The sequence below is a fragment of the Silene latifolia genome, chromosome 3, assembly GCF_048544455.1.
Source record: "Silene latifolia isolate original U9 population chromosome 3, ASM4854445v1, whole genome shotgun sequence".
NCBI classification, from domain to species: Eukaryota; Viridiplantae; Streptophyta; class Magnoliopsida; order Caryophyllales; family Caryophyllaceae; genus Silene; species Silene latifolia.
The window spans coordinates 29,960,457-29,983,293 of record NC_133528.1 but is presented as its reverse complement, the minus strand read 5'-3'; the positions used below and the strand labels follow the sequence as shown (position 1 = coordinate 29,983,293).

Genomic DNA, 22,837 nt, shown 5'->3' with positions numbered 1-22,837 from the left:
GATGAGGAAAGAGAACAAGTTTCGTTGGGATGAAAGTTGTGAGACGATGTTCCAAACATTAAAGGAGCGTTTGACCACAGCTCCAGACTTAGCTTTACCTGAAGGGTGTGAGAACTTTGAGGTATATATAGATACTTCAAAGAATTGGTTGGGATGTGTGTTGATGCAAAATGGGAAAGTAGTTGCCTTTGCTTCTAGGCAATTGAAGCCTTATGAGGAGAACTACTGGACACATGATCTAGAGTTGGGTGCAGTTGTGTTTGCTCTCAAGATTTGGAGGCACTATCTTTATGGGGCGACCTTTAAAGTGTTTTCAGATCACAAGAGTCTCAAGTATATCTTTACTCAAAAGGAGCTGAACATGAGACATAGGAGGTGGATGAAGATGATATAGGACTACGACATGGATATAATATACCATGAAGGGAAAGCAAACGTGGTTGCTGATGCGCTGAGCAGGAAGAGTGTGCATTCTCTATGCATAACTATGCTTTGATGAGATTGAGAGATGAGGTGGGAAATATGGGGATACATGTGATACAAAAGGGGATGGTAGAGGGGACTTGATAGTAGAGCTCGATCTTTATGATGATATTCGCCAGAAGCAGGCTCTTGTTTCTAAGATTTAGGAGTGGAGAGCGGGAGTAGAGAAAGAGACAGTGTCTCGCTTCTCTATTCATACAGATGGGAGTGTTCGGTTTGATGGGTGATGGTGTGTTCCTAGTGATGAGGAGTTGAAAAAGGTGATCATGACAGAGGCTCATTGCGCACCGTATTCAGTACATCCAGGTGGTGACAAGCTATATAGAGATTTGAAGAAGACTTTCTGGTGGCCTGGGATGAAAAGGGAAATAGCTGAGTTCGTGGCTCGATGTTTGACATGTCAGGAGTTTAAGGGAGAGCAGCGATGACCACAAGGTAAGATTCAGTCTCTTAAGGTACCTGAGTGGAAATGGGAATCTCTCTCTATGGACTTTATAGTAGGTTGACCGAGGAGCCAACAAGGTAATAACATGATATGGGTGATAGTTGACCGTTTGACTAAGGCAGCTCACTTTATTCCTATGAAAGATGCATGGAGTAAGGTTCAGTTGGCTAATGGGTACAGGAAGCATGTGATGAGGTTACATGGAGACCCTAAGGACATTGTGTCAGATCGAGATGCGAGGTTTATTTCTCGGTTCTGGCAAGAGTTGCAGGAGATGATGGAAACTAGCTTGAAGATGAGTACTGCTTTTCATCTTGCGACATATGGACAGACAGAGAGAACTATCAAGACTCTGGAAGATATGTTACGAGCTTGTGTGATGGAGTTTGGAGGTAGTTGGGAAGATAAGTTGGATTTGATCGAGTTTTCTCACAACAACAACTACCATACGAGTATTGAGATGGCACCGTTTGAGGCTCTGTATGGGAGGAGGTGTAGGAGTCTAATTTACTGGGATGATAGAGCTGAGGTAGTGATTTTAGGACCGCAGATGGTATAGGAGATGATAGACCAAGTGAAGGTGATTAGACAAAATATGAAAGTGGCCCAGGATCGTCAAACGAGTTATGCAGACTTACATCGCCGTGACATAGAGTTTCAGGTTGGGGATAAGGTTCTTCTGAAAGTATCTCCTTTGCGTGGGGTTATGAGGTTTGGTAAGAAAGGGAAGTTGAGCTAGAAGTTCATAGGACCATATGAGATTTTGGATCGTGTAGAAGAGGTTGCTTACCGGTTAGCTTTACCACCAGCTTTGGATCGGGTACATAATGTATTCCATGTGTCTCAGTTACGGAAGTATGTGAATGATCCTTCCCATGGGCTAGAGGTGGAGAACATCGAGTTGGATGACTTCTTGTCTTATCTTGAGGTGCCAAAACAGATTCTTGATCGCAAGGTTCGGAAAAATAGGTCCGAGGAAATGGTGTTGCTTAAGGTTCTATGGTCTAATCATGAGGTTGAGGAAGCTACTTGGGAGGCGGAAGAGGCTATGAGGGAGCGGTATCTGTCAGGTATGTGTTCTTTGGGGGGGGGGGGGGGAGGTAGGAGTGTTTAAAATCTAGATCTCTATACTCAACATATTCATATATGTTAAAATCTAGATCTCTATACTCTCTTGTTCTTGAGCTTTCCTTAGTGGATGAACAAGGATTCAAGAAGAGAATCCCTCCCAAAAGTATTATACCCAAGATAACAACTTAATAAAATTAATATTATTATTACTAGAATAATACTAATTTTGTATTAAAATTGACCCAAAAATATTATTGGACTCTCTATTATTTCGGTTTAGAGAGAAGGAAGAATTTTATCTTTCTAAAACTCTAATTTTAGATGAATAATGAACGAATAATCTAAAAAGTTTTAGGTAGTGAATATTAGGTAAAATGAGGAGAAAAACCCATGGTTTTTGCCTCTCAAAAACCGGGTGGAATGGGGAAGGGAAGAGGGACAATGCATGAACAAAGTGTTCTTCACAATGACCACTAGGTTTGCATGGCTAGTTTTTAGGTAAATCATTATGCTTACCACTAACATAATTAACCTAATATTTTCCTAATCCTCCCATTATTTCGGTTTACATGGATAAAATGGACTCCATTTTATCTTTGTCAAATTGTCAATTTGTCACATGTCACATGTCATATGTCACATAAAATTGTCATATATTTTTAACATATTAAAAATCAACGCATTAATAAAAATACGTTATATACAAAAATCGACTTAGTAATTCGTAATTACTAGTACCAAATAATTTTACCAAATATAAATCACAATGTCTTGTATTTACAATAAATTATTCATTCAAATGCAATTGTTTCTTTAAACAATAATTTCATCCAAGTAATAAAACAATTCGATTACTTAGGCCGTATCTTATTTAATCAAATTACAATGAGACACGTAAATATTACTTCCAAAATCGTCCGTCAATTTTAAGTAATTTAATTGACCCATATTGTCATACGATCAATTAAATGATCAATTAAGAGTGTTACCCTTTAGGTATGACCTAAGGGGATCAACTGGTCACCACCGTCTCACGACAGTAATGTCAAACTCTAGTCAGCCAATCATTACCGATATGTGTGGACCAGTTGACAGTAAAATATTACTTCCCAATTGTATTCTTTAAAATGAGACTTAAACATGTGATCATTATGATCAACAGTTGTGATCGCATTATTGTCGGAGGACACATATTCCAACAATCTCCCACTTGTCCTCGACAAGTGTCCGTCACCAATTCTCCTGTCCAATTACTATCTCCCACTCAATGCAAGGTGTCTTTCAGGTCGTACTTGCAAGTGATCATATCGAGAGTGGTTTCCTCGATCTGGAGAACAACTGATTGACCGGAGTTATCCACCATGGATACATTCCGAGCGTGGCCACGCATTTCCAGTTCATTACTCCTCGAGTGGCCCTGAGATGTTGTTATAACCCTGACTAGGGGTGGAAAATTCCAATCGCACTCATTCCCTTCGACTAGCCACAACCATCATAACCCAAAATATGCCCATTTGACCCCATTTACGAAGGTCATAGTAACACAAATCAAAGTTAATCTGAAACTGTGCCATCTTAGGCGAATAGTCTTTAGTCAAAAGAATCGACTCATTCGAATACTATAGTAGCTCTCGCCACGACCAGGCTATATAAATTTGCCAGAACTCTATAAGCGGTCATAAGGCCCGACAAAATGTTCCTAACAGTCTGCCTATGTGATCGACTAGTCATTCTCATATGACTCTATGGCACTTGAATTTGCCATCAATCGCATCACACTCTAGTCACTTCGAGACGTCACCTCATGTAAGTAACTATGGGCAAATACAATGCTAATCCGTGTTCACTTTAACGGGGTTCAATTGTCTCTACAACCCGTTTGGATGTAACAAAGTATAAGGTGAGTTAATAATAACTCAAACGACAAATGTCGACATCACATTCCGGTAGTCAATACCATATTACAACCTTGTGATGCATATCGTAAGTGTGTAAACACTTGTTTGATTGCAATAGAAGTTTAACATACCACGTGTCCATGAGTTCAAACTTCTTATAATCGCATTTTCCTTTACGTTCATGTTATCTTCTCATAGCATGAACCTTACCAAGTACACATCTAGGTTCCCAACCTCGGTTTTGGTTCTTTATCTTGAGAGAACTTCCTTGTCGATTATCACATAATAAACGAATTTGTGGTGAATGATATAACTTGTACTGATCAAGTACTCTACCCACACACAATGCACTAGGTATATGTTTTGTAGAATCTTGCAACAATTATCAAGATGATTAGCCTAGCACTTCTCACAAGTCCTAGCATTATAGGAAAAACTAGTTTTGAGTAACTTCTTATTCAACTAAGTATCTTTCCAAACTTCCTATTTCTCCTTTTAGCGTAAGAGCTTAGGATTTTCATAAATCCTTACATGTGTTCGAACTGCAATATGTGCAACCTCTTGACACACAACAGAGTCTTCTTGTCAAACACTGAAATCGCTCATCAAATTCTCCTCGAGAATTCATGACGTTTCATGTATGGCTTGCCAACGATCCATCATGCTCTTATGCATATGATATATTTTGGACATGTGCATGATTATTCTAATGGCAGAAACATTAGTAACCTTTAATCATGTCATCAACTATTCTTAGGTTCAAGGAACGACCATGACTGCTAATGGCCTTTCCATTTTCATTTACATGAATAACCTACGTTACTTGTTGATTCGATGTGTATGTCTCTATACTTATCCAACATCTCATGATGTGATTGGATTCATCATAGTCCATTTTCATCCAGAATTGAAAACTCAAATACTCCTTTGTGAAGGAAGGTATTAGCTCATCATTCTTCAATGAGTGATGAGTTATAAATTTTACAAGATGATTGCTCCCACTAAATTCCATGTCTACACATGATAGCTTCCAACTCCCACTTAATTCCACATAATTCGCAATTGACTCCTCAATTGAGACATTTCAAGAATTAAAATATATATTTCTTTGTTTAAGTTATTTGAGATAAAACCATATATGTTCCCATCATATCCTTTCAAAATACTTATTTTGAAGTGGTCTCATCTTAACCTTATGGAAAGAGATTTTAATCTCTAACTCATTCATATCATAATGATGCGTAGAATGTCATTGTTTAAATATAAATAATATCTAATACATGTCCTTCAAAATACCCTTTTCGGAAGAAGGTTTAACCATTTCATTTTCATAATGAGGTTAAGTAATGACATTTGCGTGGTTAATACTTAACTTAGCTATTAAGGATATCGGTATATCAATCCTTGCAACCTCTAGTCATAAATCTCATTTATTTTCTAGGATGTAACTTTGATTCATTTAGGCTCTTAAGTAAATATCAATGTTGAAACTATTGGTCAAAATTTATCATAAACTAGTCAAAGCTCTTGTTAAGACTTTACATTAGTCATTTTCTTCCAAAAATTCTTTTGGTCTCCTCGTGTAGTTATCTTGAGAAAACATTCTCTTGATTACTTCACTTGGTCTCTTTTGTCATGTAGATCTATTCGAGACCATAGATCTCATCTATTGGGCATACTAGATAAATAGATATACCTTTATTCAAATCATTCTCCCTTGCGTAGATCTCATTTACACAAGTACATAGATTTATCTTGGTGTTGTGTCCTCATTTTTCTCCCACTCTATCTTTAGAATAAATACACTAGAGATTCAAAGATAGTATATGAGACACAAATAATGATTTTTGAAGTATAAGGAGGACTATCTCATAGGTTGACTAATTGTTTTAGATTTTGTAAGTGTACTTGGTGATTAACTTTCCTTTAAGAGAGTTCATTAACTCAATATCACTTTGTAAATGATCATACACAAGTCTTTAGCTTGTGGTTATATAATGAATCCCATCATTATAGTTGTTAATTAGATCACTTTAAGTGAATAATCATATGTTTCTATGAGCAAGCATGTATAGACGAATTTTAGAACAAGGATAAAAATGATAAAACGGGTGACTTGGGTTGCAAACCAAGCCACCATTATCCAAAATACAACCAATTATCCAAAATATATTTCCATGTCAAACACGGAAATCAAAAGGTTCTAAAATCCAAAACATAATTAAAATAAGACAATAAAAAGCGAAGCTTCATGGAAGCTATTCCTAGCTTCTCGATGGTTTCTCAAGCTTGCTTTTCTTTTCCCTTGTCCTTGCTTGGTGGAGGCCCTATTTACAATAAAAAGGGGATACATTATCACAACTTTGTATCACAATGCCATAGTTGAATTAGAAACATAAAAGAAAGGATAGTCATTTACCTCTTTGGAGTGATCTTTCCAAATTTTAATATCACCAAGGTATTTGGAACAATTTCTTTTCCAATGTCCAACACCATTACAATAATGGCATTTATCAAGAGGATCCTTCTTGATCTTGGAGGTGCTAGCTTCATAAGTCTTAGCTTTGGTGAAAGTGGGAGCTTGCTTCTTACCCTTCTTCCCGTTCTTTTTGAGCTTCCCCTTGCTTTTGGTGCTTATGTTAAGCACATCTTTTGGTGGGTTCACATTTAACCCCATGTCCCTTTTGGCTTGCACAAGTAACTTGTGCAACTCTTCAAGAGACACGTCCTTGTCTTGCATGTTAAAATTCACCCGGAATTGAACATATGCCTTGACTTTGGATAAGGAGTGTAGAATCCTATCTACAATGAGTTCTTTGGGGATTTCAACCTTTTGAATTTTCAAGGTCTCAACTAGCTCCATTAATTTGAGCACATGAGGGCTAACCTTTTGGCCCTCTTTGAAGTCAAGATCAAAGAATGTCGCGGCCGCCTCATATTGGACGATCCGCGGAGTTTGTGAAAACATTGTCACAAGCTTGGAGTAAATCTCATTAGCGGTGCCCATATTAAAGGCTCTCCTTTGGAGATCCGCCTCCATCGCAAAGATCAACACGTTTTTCATTGCGGCAGACTCCTTATGGTAAGCCTCATATGCTTCCCTTGTGGCGGCGGTCGACTTAGTATTAGGTTCGGGTGGAGAGGCCTCGGTAAGGTAACGAAGCTTGTCGTCACCTTGGGCGGCTAGTTTGAGTTGGGCATCCCAATCGGAGAAATTTAACCCATTCTTTTGAAGTTTACATCGATCCATAAAGGATCGGAGCCATGAAGTATTAGTGAGAGGCGTGGCGTTGGTGTTTGGATTTGCCATTTGTTATGAGAAATAAGAGCGGTCTACAAAACAACATAGAAGGAATAAAACATATGTCGTTTTAATAATAATAATACTCGTAAAAATAAGTTTAAACAAGTTTTATTGCATTTATCTAGTGACCTCTACCCAACTTAGATAAATGATTCCAAGACCCAAATTCATATCGACTTAGGCACGGTAGGGCCGATTCATCCCTTATCAATATAACTCGGTGGATTAACGCTTAATCGATTCTACTTTTAGAACTCTTGGTCGATAAAATTACTCTAATGTTTATCTATAGCCCGGAACACATGCGACTACGGTCACGAATACTTCCGTTGAGCTCAATCCAAATTTCGAATAAATGTGTCCATGATCCAAATCCACATCAACTTGGGCACGGTAGGGCCGATTCATCCCTTATCAACATGAATTCGGTGGATAGACATTTATCATCCACTTCCCCTACGTAACAAGTTTTGTACCCTGGTAGCACCGAGTGCACTCCCTCGCGAAATAGGTTTTCATGGTTTCTACTATTTGGTAAGGCTATGTCTCAATTGATTGTTTTAGCGAGAGGTCATGTCAATTTATTATCTATCACGTTTTAAGTGAACTAAAGCGGTGAATTACGATAATTCTAATTGACACGGTCGATAAACTCGATTAAAAGATGATGCATGTTTTAGTTATGGCGATTTAGCGATGGATGCGACATATAAATAAAATGCAAAGCATAAAAAAAATCCTAGTATGGCCTTCCTAAAAATAGAAAATCTAATTAACTATTACAAATTCGGAAACCAACTCCATTGGTCCCTTGAACTTCGGTTATGACACACATCTCGAGGGAACACCGTCTTTATGTATCGCCTTCTTGAGTGATACCGTCTTCAAGTAACTCCGGAATAAATAAATTACATAACAAATTACATAATTTCCTATTATACAATTGTAATTAAAATAAAATAAAATAAATCTATTAAATTACAAAACGGTGATACGAGATCACAATAAATTACAACCGAATCGATATTCCCATACATTTCGGGTAATACCAATTAAAAACTAAGGCCATACTAAGTAAAATTACATAATTCAAAAATTACATAAAATAAAATTATGACAATCATAAATAAAATGCAGCATTATAATATGTATGAACATGCCCAATTTTATGCTAAATCGCCTTTAAGTAGCCAATATCGTATATTTAACGGTTTTTACGGATTTGCGTGATTCAACCTTTTAAAATCACAATAAAATACATAAATTCATATTTATGCATAAGTTAATTACTCTAACCTCTTAGGACTCAAAATTAGTCTCCACTAACTATTTGACCATAATTAACTCATATTTCTAAAATTGTTCATTAATGGACCTAAAATTATAATAAAAATGCTATAAACTTCAAATAAATCACAAAAATCCAAATAAATTCAAAATTTGAAATTTAAACTTATGAACATTCTGGAAAAATACCATGACACTCATAATGTTCAAAAACTTAGGTTAAAATTTCGTAAAATTATCGGAAAAACTATGTTGCGGTTTATTGGATTTATCAATAAAAATCATAAAAACATGAGAAAAATTATATTCATCAACTTTTCAATTTTAGATCTGAAAAAGATAATAAAATGCAACATGTGACGTTTTTCCTTAGCTATAGAGTATGTTTTAGCAATTATTCACTAATTAAGTCACTATTTATGCTATTTTTCATCAAAAATCCATAAATCATGCATAAAGACTTCAATATAAGCTATTATTTTATATACATCTTGTAAAATTTCATGTGACAACATACTAAATTTCTATGACCAGATTCGAAATTTGTCTCATATTAACCTATTTTTCATTTAAATTCGATTTTTATCATGAAAAATCCAAATTTCGAGCATAAGAACTCCAAAAATTATGAACATTTACAGGTCATCTCAAAATAATATATGTGATAACATATCCAAAAATCACTGGAAAATTCGAAGTTAAGCTAATTTTAGTACGAAAATGACATTTTAATCATAAAATCATATTTTTAATGCCATTGTCATATACGATGAACAATAAAAATCCATAAATTAACCAAAATATCCTAAAAACATTTTAGGCCCAGAAACTTTAACATGCATAAATTATATCGTGATATATCATAATAACACAAATTTACAAGTTTTATATGTTAATCGTATAACTCGGAAAAACTATAACCGATTTGCATGCAAACAACCAAAGCTCATGATATCGCTTGTTTAAAATCTAGATCTATATACTCAACATATTCATATATGTTATAATTTTAATTTAGTCATAAAATTAATAGGTGATCTTATGCATGCAAACTACAAAATAAATAAAGAAGAAATCATCATCTCACATTGATATTTCGGTTTATATGGGCACAAGAGAGTTCTCCTACTCTCTTGTTCTTGAGCTTTCCTTAGTGGATGAACAAGGATTCAAGAAGAGAATCCCTCCCAAAAGTATTATACCCAAGATAACAACTTAATAAAAGTAATATTATTATTACTAGAATAATACTAATTTTGTATTAAAATTGACCCAAAAATATTATTGGACTCTCTATTATTTCGGTTTAGAGAGAAGGAAGAGAAGGAAGAATTTTATCTTTCTAAAACTCTAATTTTAGATGAATAATGAATGAATAATCTAAAAAGTTTTAGGTAGTGAATATTAGGTAAAATGAGGAGAAAAACCCACTCAAAAACCGGGTGGAATGGGGAAGGGAAGAGGGCCAATGCATGAACAAAGTGTTCTTCACAATGACCACTAGGTTTGCATGGCTAGTTTTTAGGTAAATCATTATGCTTACCACTAACATAATTAACCTAATATTTTCCTAAACCTCCCATTATTTTGGTTTACATGGATAAAATGGACTCCATTTTATCTTTGTCAAATTGTCAATTTGTCATATGTCACATGTCATATGTCACATAAAATTGTTATGTATTTTTAACATATTAAAAATAAACGCATTAATAAAAATACGTCATATACAAAAATCGACTTAGTAATTCGTAATTACTAGTACCAAAATATTTTACCAAATATAAATCACAACATCTTATATTTACAATAAATTATTCATTCAAATGCAATTGTTTCTTTAAACAATAATTTCATCCAAGTAATAAAACAATTCGATTACTTAGACCGTATCTTATTTAATCAAATTACAATGAGACACGTAAATATTACTTCCAAAATCGTCCGTCAATTTTAAGTAATTTAATTGACCCGTATCGTCATACGATCAATTAAATGATCAATTAAGAGTGTTACCCTTTAGGTATGACCTAAGGGGATCAATCTGTCACCACCGTCTCACGACAAGAATGTCAAACTCTAGTCAGCCAATCATTACTGATATGTGTGGACCAGTTGACAGTAAAATATTACTTCCCAATTGTATTCTTTAAAATGAGACTTAAACATGTGATCATTATGATCAACAGTTGTGATCGCATTATTGTCGGAGGACACATATTCCAACAAGGAGATGGTCGCATAAGGTTTTGGTGTGGTTTTATGTCAGTTTTTGTACAGTTAGTAGTTGTTTTTGAGTCGGTTTGAGTTGATATTGGGGTTTTGTTTTGAGGTTTTGTTGCGTTGTTGTGTCATGGTTGAGTTAGTATGTTTGTTTTTTAGTATGGGTTGAACTTCGGGGACGAAGTTCATTTTTAAGGAGGGAAGACTGTAATACTATGATTTTCTGTACTGTTGGGTACTCTATCGAGGAAGGCTTACTCTGTCGAGTAAGTGAGTTGTGATTTCGAAACAGTGTACTGCTGATGGGTACTCGATCGAGTAAGTCGATTTTACGGGTTATTTTGCCGGGTTTTGTTAGCAATGCGAGAAAGATATATAAACGCTTCTGTTAGTTTCTTTTTCACTTTTACCTTTTTCTAAAACTTCACAAAGCTTAAACAAGTTACGTTGCTGTCTTTTTCGCATTGCTATCGAATCCTAAGGGCTAGAGTCGTCGGATCATTGTGTTCTTTACGCCGATGAGACCGTCGCATCGTGCGTAAAATTCTAGTATGATTTTTTATATCGTTTCATTGTTTTTGATTGAAACCCTAATTGGGTATTTTGGGGGATTTTGGGAGTTTGGTGATTATTAGATAGTGTAATAATATGATTGTGTGATTATAGGAGGTGATTTCGTAGAGGAGCGTTTTTGAATAGCTGTTTGTGACGATCTTGGTGATTTGCCTTTCCAGGTAAGGTTTCCATATCCATTGCCCAGCCACGAAAAAGCCTTGACTTTATAATAGGCTTTAAATCATTAGCTGGGACCCTACTAATCTGTCCATAACGCTGACATGAATTGCAGTCTTTTGCATATGTTACACAATTTTCTAAAATAGAGGGCCAATAAAAACCATGACGATGAATCAACTACCGCATCTTTAGCCCAGACTGATAAGCGCCACATACATTCTCATGGACCTCCGCCATGAAGAGCAAAGCGTCATCAGCGCCTACACATTTCAATAATACATTACACCTTGATGATCCTTCTTATACAAGATGTCATCAATTAAGAAGTATCCAAATGCTTGCTTTCGAAGCGTAGGATTCAATCCTTTTTGAGACGGGTTTTTAGAACACTTATAATGTCAGTCCGCCAATCCAAAGGCTGTTCCAAAATGTCAACCTTACAAACTTCCGTTATGACAATGTCTTCTTTTATAAGAAATTTCTTTACGAGTGCTCCATATTTGTCAACACATCAAACTCTTCTAAATTATACCCAAAATCAAATTGAGCCAATTGATTGGCCATTGCATTTTAATCTCTTAACACATGAACGCATTCAATTTTTCTAAAATGCTTTAACAAATCTTCCACTTTCTGAAGATATTGTGATAATGGCAATTACATTTAAACAAACCATTAACTTGGTTAATTACAAGTTGAGAATCTCCCAAGATTCGAACGTGGAGGGCGCCAAGGTCAATCGGCTTCTGCAAACCAATAACAAGCGCCCCGTACTCTACTTTATTAATAGTACCATGACCGTGTAAAGTCACAGTTAACATCCATTCTCTCCCCATAGGGGATGAAATAAAGACACTAACACCCGAGCCATTCGAGGTGAATGATCCATCTAAATACATCTTCCAAGGAGTATAGTTATTATTATCAGTTGTTTCTATATCAAAACAAGGATGCTCGATAAGAAAATTAGCCTATACCTGACCTTTCATCGCCCGTTGCGGAATATAAACTAAATCAAATTGAAGTAGATGAATACTCCACTTACTTAAACATTCTTTTAATAAAGGTTCTGACAATATGTGTTTGATCACATCCATTGTTGATATTATATCTATAGTATGAGCCATGAAATAATGCCGAAGCTTAAGCGAAGCATCATAAAGACTTAAACACACCTTTTCCAAATAACAGTAGCGCTATTGATAAGGTTATTTTCAGTCGTTGGCTTATCAAAATAAATCCTAAATTACTAATAACTGGTAGCTAGCGGCAAGAAAGGGTCGAATCCACAGGGAGGCGAGTTTAATTCTTCTAGTTTGTTTATATTTAAGTTTGTCTTAAAGTAACCAATTTCTTGAGGGTTTGTTTGATTTCTAAATCTAATTGCGAGGTAAATAAAACGAATTCAAATATATTAAAAGAGTCTAGGGATCAAGTTCACTAGGTAGTCATCCGGGGATCAGATTTAATTCATTAATAGAGCTAATTACGTTGTTTAAGGTTTTATGATCGGTCGATTAAATATTCCCTTTAGATTTAATTTAACATGCAGTCACTATCATTAAATTATCTCTATTCAGTTATCGTAGCCTATATTGATTCTAACACAGTCGGTGAAAGACTCAATTCGCTATACTAGTCAATTAATCCTGGCCAGTAATTAACTTACTAGATGAAGAACAATAAACTGAACAACAACGAATAAGCAATTAAACTATCAATTTATTAGTTTAATCCCCTTTTAACAACCTAGATCCCCATTCACGCTAGATTAGAGGTTTAGACGCACACTAGAAAGAACAACGACAATAAGATGAATAAAAGACATAATTAAAGACAAGAAAGATGAACAATGTAATAATTGAATAACTATTGAAGAAAGATTAATAATACCGTAGCAAATTAAGGTAGAACGAATTGTAGATCCGAAAGTAATAGCAATAAAACTAAACTATGAGTTTTTAGAGAGTTTTCTAGGGTAAATATACATAGCTAGGTAAAATAAAGCGGAAACAAACATAGTGTATGAATTGGGTATTTATAGTAAAACATAACCGACTTAAGGAAATTGCGGAAAACTGCCAAAATAGTGTGTACTCGATCGAGCTTGGGTGTACTCGATCGAGTACACTACTTCCTCGATCGAGCATGTGTGGGATTGATCGAGTATCCTCTCTATTTCAGCTCTTTTCGTCGTGTTGTATTCTTAACTTCTCTTCCTTTATTCTTCTAGATTCCCGTGCCATGCTTCGTGTTTTCCTTCATGCCCACTCCGCGATGCTCATTTCATTCCTTTTCTCCTCAAATGCATCATTCCTGCATTAAACATCAAATAGCGGAAGTAACAACATTCTAACATAAAAGGCATGTAATTAATATAAATTAGCACGAAAACCGTATCAAAAGTAAATAAGGGGAGGCATAAATATGCATGTAATTATGTCTTATCAAACTCCCACAAACCATCTATTTGCTTGTCCTCAAGCAAAGCATCACACATTACATAAAGCAATCATACAAATGGCAAACAAATAACTCAGAGCTAATGTTGATGCACATACAATCCCAAGCTATCCATAACTGTAACAAAGCAATGACCAAAGTGTCCCAATAAAACAAATTCAAAGGAACGGGTATTAGAAAACGTAGCTCAACTCTCATGTCACCATACTATAGACAAATGCCAAATACTTTTCGATCTTGAAAGACAATTTAGTCGGAGTCTCGCAGATTCACTTATGCACTCATAAGTATGTGTGTTTTATACGTGAAGATAGAAAGAAGTAGAAACGCTCACTCAACTTATGAAACATGTATGCAATCTAACGTGATAGAGATTTCGCCAACTAATATGCATTTACAATGTAGACAAAAGTACATGTATCAAGGACAATAAGGATGGTAAATGGGAAAGGGTAGAAAGGGTTTGTGCCAAGGCACGTTATGGATATGTGGAGCTAAGACGGTAGTCGCAGCGCTAAACCAAAACCAATTCTAGAAAAAAGTAAGCATGATTACAACCCAACTAGAGAAATCATCTCAACTTTACAACACATGAGAGCTTATGAGGTACTCTCCAAATATGTATTAGACTCTAGTAAACATCCTTTAGATCCTTGACAAAACCAAAATGAAGCAATCAATTTCTTTTCTTTCTTTTCAATTCTTTTTCTTCTTTTTCTTCTTTTTCGATTTTTTCTTTTTCGATTTTCTTTCCTTTCTTTTGCTTCATATTTTTTTTCTTTTTTCCAACACAATGATACAACACAATTGCTAATAACTACGTTGCCATACCCACATGACAATAAGACCCAATCCCAACCATAATAGCAAAGTAGACACGAAAAATAAGCAACTGCGACTATCCCGAAAAGGTAGGCAAATTCTGGGATTGTAGCTCATTGGATGTAATTTAAAGTTGGCTACAAGGTTTCAAACGGGCTAAACAAAAGATAATGTATGACTTATTTGAATGTCACACTTATGCAGATTGATATTACACATTCCACAAGGAGAAACCACACTCAAGACTAATTGACAATTAGACCAGTTTATTGATGTTCCTGGCCTAGGAAGCTCTATAAACCTCAGAATTTAAGAAGTTTACCAACATAATTGTGTCAAATCTAATTAGCATACGGCATGTTAATATGGTCAAGACTCAAGTTATGAGCTTTGTTTTCATGAATAATGGGTCAAAACAAAGTACATGGACAACTATATGGGATTCAAATTAAAAAACAATGCAATTTAACATCATTGTTATCTAATTCACTAAGACTCGACCTAAAACAAAGTAAAAACATGTTTTTGTATTTTGAAAATTTTTAATTTTTTTGGATTTTTTTTATATAAAAGCACTCAACATAAAGTAAAACATACAACATAATTAAACTCCTCCCCCAAACCTAAATGTCACATTGTTCTCATTATGACGCCTACAGCATAGCAATCACACATATCTCCAGCAAACTAAAGGACACATCTATCAGAAGGAATGAGAAATAACTAGAGATAATACAATAAAAGTAGATACAAGGGAAGAGAGTACCGGGTAAGAGCATAGGAGTTTCCCCAAACCAGCTGCAAAAATAGGGGAGAAAGACCAACCGTGCAATTCCTAAACAAGCTAGCTACGTTTCTGACCCAAAAAGCAAGGGTACTCGATCGAGCCTGGCTGGACTCGATCGAGTACTCATTCCAACGGACAATTTCTGCATTCAAAACAAATGCCCATACAAATCACAATCAATACAACTTAAAACAGGTAATAGTAAATAAAAAAGAAGCTCATGTGCTACACACAGACATAAGTAGCACTAATAAATAGTCCAAGCAAAGAATGTAAGCAATGAATAAAGTTATGGCTCATCAAACTCAAATTCTAATATAAAATATGAGCAAGTATGTTCATCGCTCTTCAAGTTATCATTATAAGGAAGGAGATAGGGCACTTTATCCGTCATAGAAGCTTCATCAAAAACTTTGACGGGCTCCTCTTTGAAAATCTCGGCCTCCAAGGCATTCAGTTAAGCTTCTATATCAACATTGTCATCAAACATATAAACTGGCTCAGGCTGAGGCTCATCTCCATATATCAACTTCTCTATCTCATCCACTTCCTTGGTCCATGGTCCTAACGCAACAGCAGCAGGGGCGTCAGACGGATTCCTGTCCAAACATAAAGCAAAGGAATCATGAATAAGAGGATCAATAACATTAAGCATATATCATGGAGCTACTGAGTGGGGACGCTTTAAAGTGTTATCAAGAACAAATTTAACAGTGTCATCCCCAACCCTTAGTGTCAAACTACCATCCCTAACATCTATGAGTGCTCCTGCACTGTGAAGGAACGGTCTACCTAGAATAATAGGGACTTAAGGGTCCTCAGCCATATCCATAACGATAAAGTCAACTGGAATGAAATACTTCCATACTCTAACTGGCACATCCTCTAAGACACCCATAGGCTTCTTTAAAGATCTATCAGCCATTTGCAAGGTCATATTAGTGACACGTAGTTGACCCATATTTAACTTTTTGCATATAGAATACGGCATGACACTAACACTTGCCCCTAAATTGCAAAGGGCTTTATCAATAGCTATATTACCAATATGACAAGGAATAGAAAAACTCCCTAGATCCTTTAGCTTTGGTGGTGAGTTAGCTTGTAATGCAACCTCACACTCTTGAGTGAATGCTGCCGTCTCAACTTCATCAAAAGACCGATTCTTTGATAAGATCTCTTTTAAAAATTTAGCATACGCCGACACTTGAGTTACCAATTTAGTAAATGGTACACTCACTTGAAGATTCTTCACTACCTCCATGAACCTCCTAAACTGTTGTTCAAGCTTATATTTTTGCATCCTTTGTGGAAACGGTAGTTGAATTTTAATTGGCTCGACTTCTTTTTCTTTAGAAGTCGGTTTGGAAACATTATCATCAGTTACAGGGTGTACTCGATCGAGTCCAGTGGTAACTCGATCGAGGATCCTATTTTCTTCCAATGCCGTAGCTGAAACACGAGAAAATTTGTCATCTGGGGGTGTCCTCGATTGACCCCGTGTTGTACTCGATCGAGCACAAGTGGTACTCGATCGAGCCCGTGCTTACTTGATCGAGAAACCAAGCTGTTCATCTTTTTTTCGCTTTTCTTCTTATGCTGTGTTTGATCCTTGCTTAATTATTTCTTGTCATCACTTAGCTCAAGACTACCCAATCCCTTAGGATGCATGTAAGGAACCTCATCTTCAACAATGGGCACATCCGAACTTTGATAAGTAGTACCGCTCCTCAAAGAAATAGTATTAACTTGTTCATGTGCTTGTTTACCTTGAGGAGGAAGATTGCCGGACTATTTTGAAGGATTTTGAGCCGCCATTTGAGCAACTTGAGTATCCAACATCTTGCTGTGAGCTATTACTTCGGAAATCTGTGCCGTTTGCTTTTGTTGAATCATCAAACTTTGTTGCAATAGAGCCTTCATCTCTGCCATCTCATTACTTGGAACTTGAGAAGGAGGTGGCATGTGTTGAAAACCTCCTTGATTTTACCGAACAAAATTCCCTTGTGGTTGATTACGATGATTTGGAGGAATGATACATTTGACTCCTTTCAGGGAAAAAGTTAGAATATGGAGTACCTTGCTTGAAAGATTGGAAAGCATGAACTTGTTCAATAGTACTCATACACTTGGCCGCAGTGTGGCCATCTATCCCACACCTCTCATAGGACACCTCTTGTTGAACCATGTGAACCATTTCTTCCTTACCCAAAGACTGAGATATCTTCAATTCGGCTATTTGAGCCGTTAAGGCCTCTAACTGTGCTGCGATAGCGTTATCTGAACCACTTCCTCTTTACTACCTCTGGGGTTACTACACTCAGCTGTGTGAGTAACTATCTGATCAATCAACTTCCAAACATTAACGTCATTAGTATTATCCTAGAATCTCCCATTAGCAGCTGAATCAAGCAAAGCTCTATGATCATCATACAACCTGTTGTAAAACTGGTTGCAAAGAAACCAAATCTAGAAGCCATGATGGGGGACGGATCGAACTAGCCTCTTGAAACGAACCCAAGCTTCATTGAAATCCTCAGTGTGACCTTGCTTAAAACTCGTAATCTGGCTTCTAAGAGCATTATTTTTCTGTGGTGGAAAATACCTCTTGTAGAATGCAAGAGCTAAAGAAGTCCAATTAGTAATTGCGTCGGTCTCCATATCCAAATCACGTAGCCACTTAGCTGCATCATCTATCAAAGAGAAAGAAAATAAAGTCTGTTTGACTTGATCTTGAGTTGCCCCAGCTGTCAAAGAAATAGAACAACAATATGTAACAAATTTCTCCTTGTGCTTGGTGGGGTCCTCTCTATCTTTTCGTCCAAATAAAGTCCTCTCTACTAAGCTTATGTAAGATGGTTTGATCTCAAAAGTCCCTTTATCAGTGGTAGGGAGCTTAAAACCATTAAAAATAGAATCAATTGTGGGTTCGAAATGAATTGCCAAGGTCGGCATCTTCAATGTTGTAGGAGTAACGGGCACAGAAATAAGTGTGTCCTCTTTAAATGATGAATCTTCTGCGAAAGTAAACCGCTCGTAGTCAAGTGTACTCAAGTCCTCCACCTGACTTACTTTTCTTTGAAATTTTCGTCTATAGCGAAAAGTCTTCTCTGGCTCGGGATCAAAAGGTACAATCTCCGACTTGTCAAACCTGGGCATACACGAAAACAAGAAGAAAATATCAAACTTTCTCAAGGAACTGATGCTCCCTGAGACAAAAGACAAAAATAAACAAAAACAAACAGAAAAATTGTTGCCTCCCCAGCAACAGTGCCAAATTTGATAATGTTATTTTCAGTCGTTGGCCTATCAAAATAAATCCTAAATTACTACTAACTGATAGCTAGTGACAAGAAAGGGTCAAATCCACAAGGAGGCGAGTTTAATTATTCTAGTTTGTTTATATTTAAGTTCGTCTTAAAGTAACAAATTTCTTGAGGGTTTGTTTGATTTCTAAGTCTAATTGGGAGGTAAATAAAACGAATTCAAATATATTAAAAGATTCTAGGGATCAAGTTCACTAGGTAGTCATTCAGGGATCAGATTTAATTCATTAACAGAGCTAATTACGTTGTTTAAGCTTTTATGATCGGTCGATTCAATATTCCCTTTAGATCTAATTTAACATGCAGTCGCTATCATTAAATTATCTCTATTCAGTTATCGCAGCCTATATTGATTCTAACCCGGTCGGTGAAAGACTCAATTCGCTATACTAGTCAATTAATCCTGCCACTAATTAACTAACTAGATGAAGAACGATAAACTGAACAACAACGAATAAGCAATTTAACTATCAATTCATTAGTTTATTCCCCTTCTAACAACCTAGATCCCCATTCATCCTAGTTAGAGGTTTAGCTACGCATACTAGAAAAAACAACAATAAGATGAATAAAAGATATAATTAAAGACATGAAAGATGAACAATGTAATAATTGAATAACTATTGAAGAAAGATTAGTAATACCGTAGCAAATTAAGGTAGAATGAATTGTAGATCCGAAAGTAATAGAAATAAAACTAAACTAAGAGTTTTTAGAGAGTTTTCTAGGGTAAATATACGTAGATAGGTAAGATAAAGCGTAAATAAACATTGGGTATAAATTAGGTATTTATAGTAAAATATAACCGACTTAAGGAAATTGCGGAAAACTGCCAAAATAGTGTGTACTCGATCGAGCCTGGGTGTACTCGATCGAGTACACTACTTCCTCGATCGAGCCTGTCTGGGATTGATCGAGCATTCTCTCTGTCTCAGCTCTTTTCTTCGTGTTGTGTTCTTAACTTCTCTTCCTTTATTCTTCTAGATTCTCGTACCATGCTTCGTGTTTTCCTTCATGCCTACTCCACAATGCTCATTTCATCCCTTTGCTCCTCAAATACATCATTCTTGCATTAAACATCAAATAGCGGAAGTAACAACATTCTAACATAAAAGGCATGTAGTTAATATAAATTAGCACGAAACCGTATCAAAAGTAACTAAGGGGAGGCATAAATATGCATATAATTATGACTCATCAGCTGCTCCGTTTCTTCGAGAACGCGGTGATGTGACCATAATTAGAGCATATTTAGTCCCCGAATTAGCCTTGTTCCCATGCTTTTTAGTGCATATTTGGGTCATTTATTGTCTTTAGTCCTTTGTTTTGCATATTCTTTGAGGTTTTGCGTCCTTGGTAGGAAAGGAGTGCAAACCTTACATTTTCATGGCAAAATGAGGCTAAATGATTGAATTAAATGACCAAGCATCAAAGAGAAGACAAGATTAGAAGGCCTTTGTACATACTATAGTAGATGGGCAATGATGAGAAAAGATCCTTGCATCCCCGAGGAAATCCCCAAGGATTTTATGAAGAAAATGGAAGAAAAGAAGAAGGAAAGAAACTGTAAGACAATCCGGGCGGATTGTCCCCAAGACGCCCGTCCAAAACGCCCAGAATCCGCCCGTCTTCCCCTTCCGGACGCCCGTCCAGAAACACCCAAATCTGCCCGTCCCGTGCATAAGACGCCCGGATTCCCTTACATCCATTTCATCTTCTACAAGCTTCAAGGAAGGATGCACATCTTTTTCTAAGACCGGCGAAAAGGAGACCGGAGTCTCCCTAGAGACCGACGATTCCTTAAGGACTTAATCGTCATTTAAGCCCTTAGTAAACCCTAATTTATGCAACTAATCCCCACTATAAGTACCCCATTAGTCTAATTAGAAGAGCATGTTCTTCTTAGCAATCTTTAGTGTAGTTAATATCAATCAAATCTCTCTTTAATCTTGTAATCAACATTTATTCAAGTTTTAATACAAGTTTCATTTCCTTAATCTCTCTCTTGTTCATCCTTTGTTTTGGGTAATTGAAGACTATTTGAGTTATTATTGAGAGATTGACAACCTTTCAATCTATCATCAAGTACTTCTATTATTCTTTGCTTTATTATTGGAATCATTAGTAGGTATAATTCTCTTAATCCCTCTTTAATTATTGTTAATTATCTTCATTTATTCATCATGTTTCACTTTGTTGGTATGATTGACGACCTTGCTAGCATGTTCAATATGATAATGAGTGAGTAGTTTCCTTAGCTAGGGTTAATGGGTAATTAGGGGAAACCAACATGGGGGATGATTCATGCTTAAATTAATATGTTTTCATAGTTTATTTGCTTGCTTGTTGTGATCTCAACTTATGCACATGTTATGTTTGATGAAATGTGAGCCTATGAATCCTTGCATTTTTTTACCCATCACCTATCTTTTCAATGAGACTTGTAAGACATAAACCAACTCGAGTCTCATTAGACCATGCATATAGTTGAGTAGGGAAGATTAAGTCGACTTGTAGGTGTTGTACAATCTAATCGATTCGGCTCCGGGACCCAAACTTTCCTAGGATTGTAAGATATAAACCAACTCAATCCATCACAACAATAATTGCTTGATTATAATTTGAGAATATGTTTGTATGATCAATTCCCATGAATCCCTTATGACCCCATGACACCCTAGTGCTTTTTATCAATTGTTTACATCCCTTTTAATTCATCTTGCTTGTTTACTTTCATTGCTATTTAGTTTAGTGATCTTCTACTTCAAACCCCAATTTGTGACACCCTTAGACATCACTAGTTGCAATAGAAAATCTCATCTCAATTCCCGTCCCTTGGGATCCGACCTTTACTTGCCTCTTTACTAATTGTAGAGTTGTTTGTGAAGTTATAAATTGTGTTTTGGTCTAGGTGCTCCTAACGACAAGTACCGAAAACTAAACCCCTTCGAGGGAACACGACCAAAAATGGCGCCGTTGCCGGGGACGGTGTTAACTTGATTTAGATTTTCTTGTATTGTTATTAGTAGTGTCTTTCTTTGCCTTGGGGAAGTAAAACTCCTCAAGGTTTGTTCTAATTATTTTCGAGTTGTTTGATATTTTGCATGTCTAGAAGATCACAAGGTAACTTGTTACCCTTTGATCACGAAATTAAAAGGACTTTGACAAACAATAGAAGACTTGCTAAGAGAACTTTGAGAGGTATTGGTGAGGTTGTAGATATTCAACCAAATACTATTGAGTTCATCAACCCTTTTGCAAGGGAAGGTGAGGAGAACCCAACACAAAATCAACCCACAATGCTTAAATTTTCATCACATTCCGTACCAACCGAGGAGAACCTACCAAATGGTACTCCCACACCACAACACTTAACCGGAAATTTCATTGCCAAATCCGCATTTATCCAATTAGTCGAAAGAAGCCAATTTGGGGGGATGCCTAGTGAATACCCTCACTCTCATATGGAGGCTTTTTGCGACTATTGTGATGCGATATCTCAAACAGGTGTAACTCAAGACCAAATTCGATGGGTCTTATTTTCTTTTTCTCTAATTGGCACAGCGAAACAATGGTTGAAAGGCCTTGATAAGGCTACTCTCGGAATTGATTCTTGGAAGAAGTTGGCTCTAGCTTTCTACAAAAAGTTCTATCCACCGGAAAAGACTAACATGCTAAGAGCTCAAATTATGGGCTTTAAGCAAAGAGATGAAGAATCTTTGTAAGAAGATTGGGAGCGATTCAAAGGAATTTGTCGCTCATGTCCTCATCATGGACTTAGCGAGTGGTTCTTGGTACAACAATTTTGGAACGGTCTTTATGAAGACTCAAGGAACGTTCTCAATATGGGATCAAAAGGAATGTTCACCGAAGTTGATGACAATCAAACTTGGAACAAAATTGAGGAAATGGCGGTCCATAACTCACAATATAGTAGACCTCGCAAGGCTACTAGAGGAGGAAAACATGAAGTGGACTCTATTACTCAATTAG

General features: G+C 36.3%; 2 non-coding genes across 2 annotated transcripts; one reads left to right on the top strand and one right to left on the bottom strand.

Moving 5' to 3' along the window:
• The first annotated feature begins 17,991 nt into the window (after nucleotides 1-17,991).
• On the top strand, nucleotides 17,992-18,098 carry LOC141650267 (small nucleolar RNA R71). Its single transcript, XR_012546310.1, has one exon. It is a non-coding gene; the product is annotated as a small nucleolar RNA R71 (small nucleolar RNA).
• Nucleotides 18,099-22,515: 4,417 nt separating this feature from the next.
• Nucleotides 22,516-22,622, bottom strand: LOC141649998 (small nucleolar RNA R71). Its single transcript, XR_012546064.1, has one exon. It is a non-coding gene; the product is annotated as a small nucleolar RNA R71 (small nucleolar RNA).
• Between the last annotated feature and the right edge of the window lie 215 nt (nucleotides 22,623-22,837).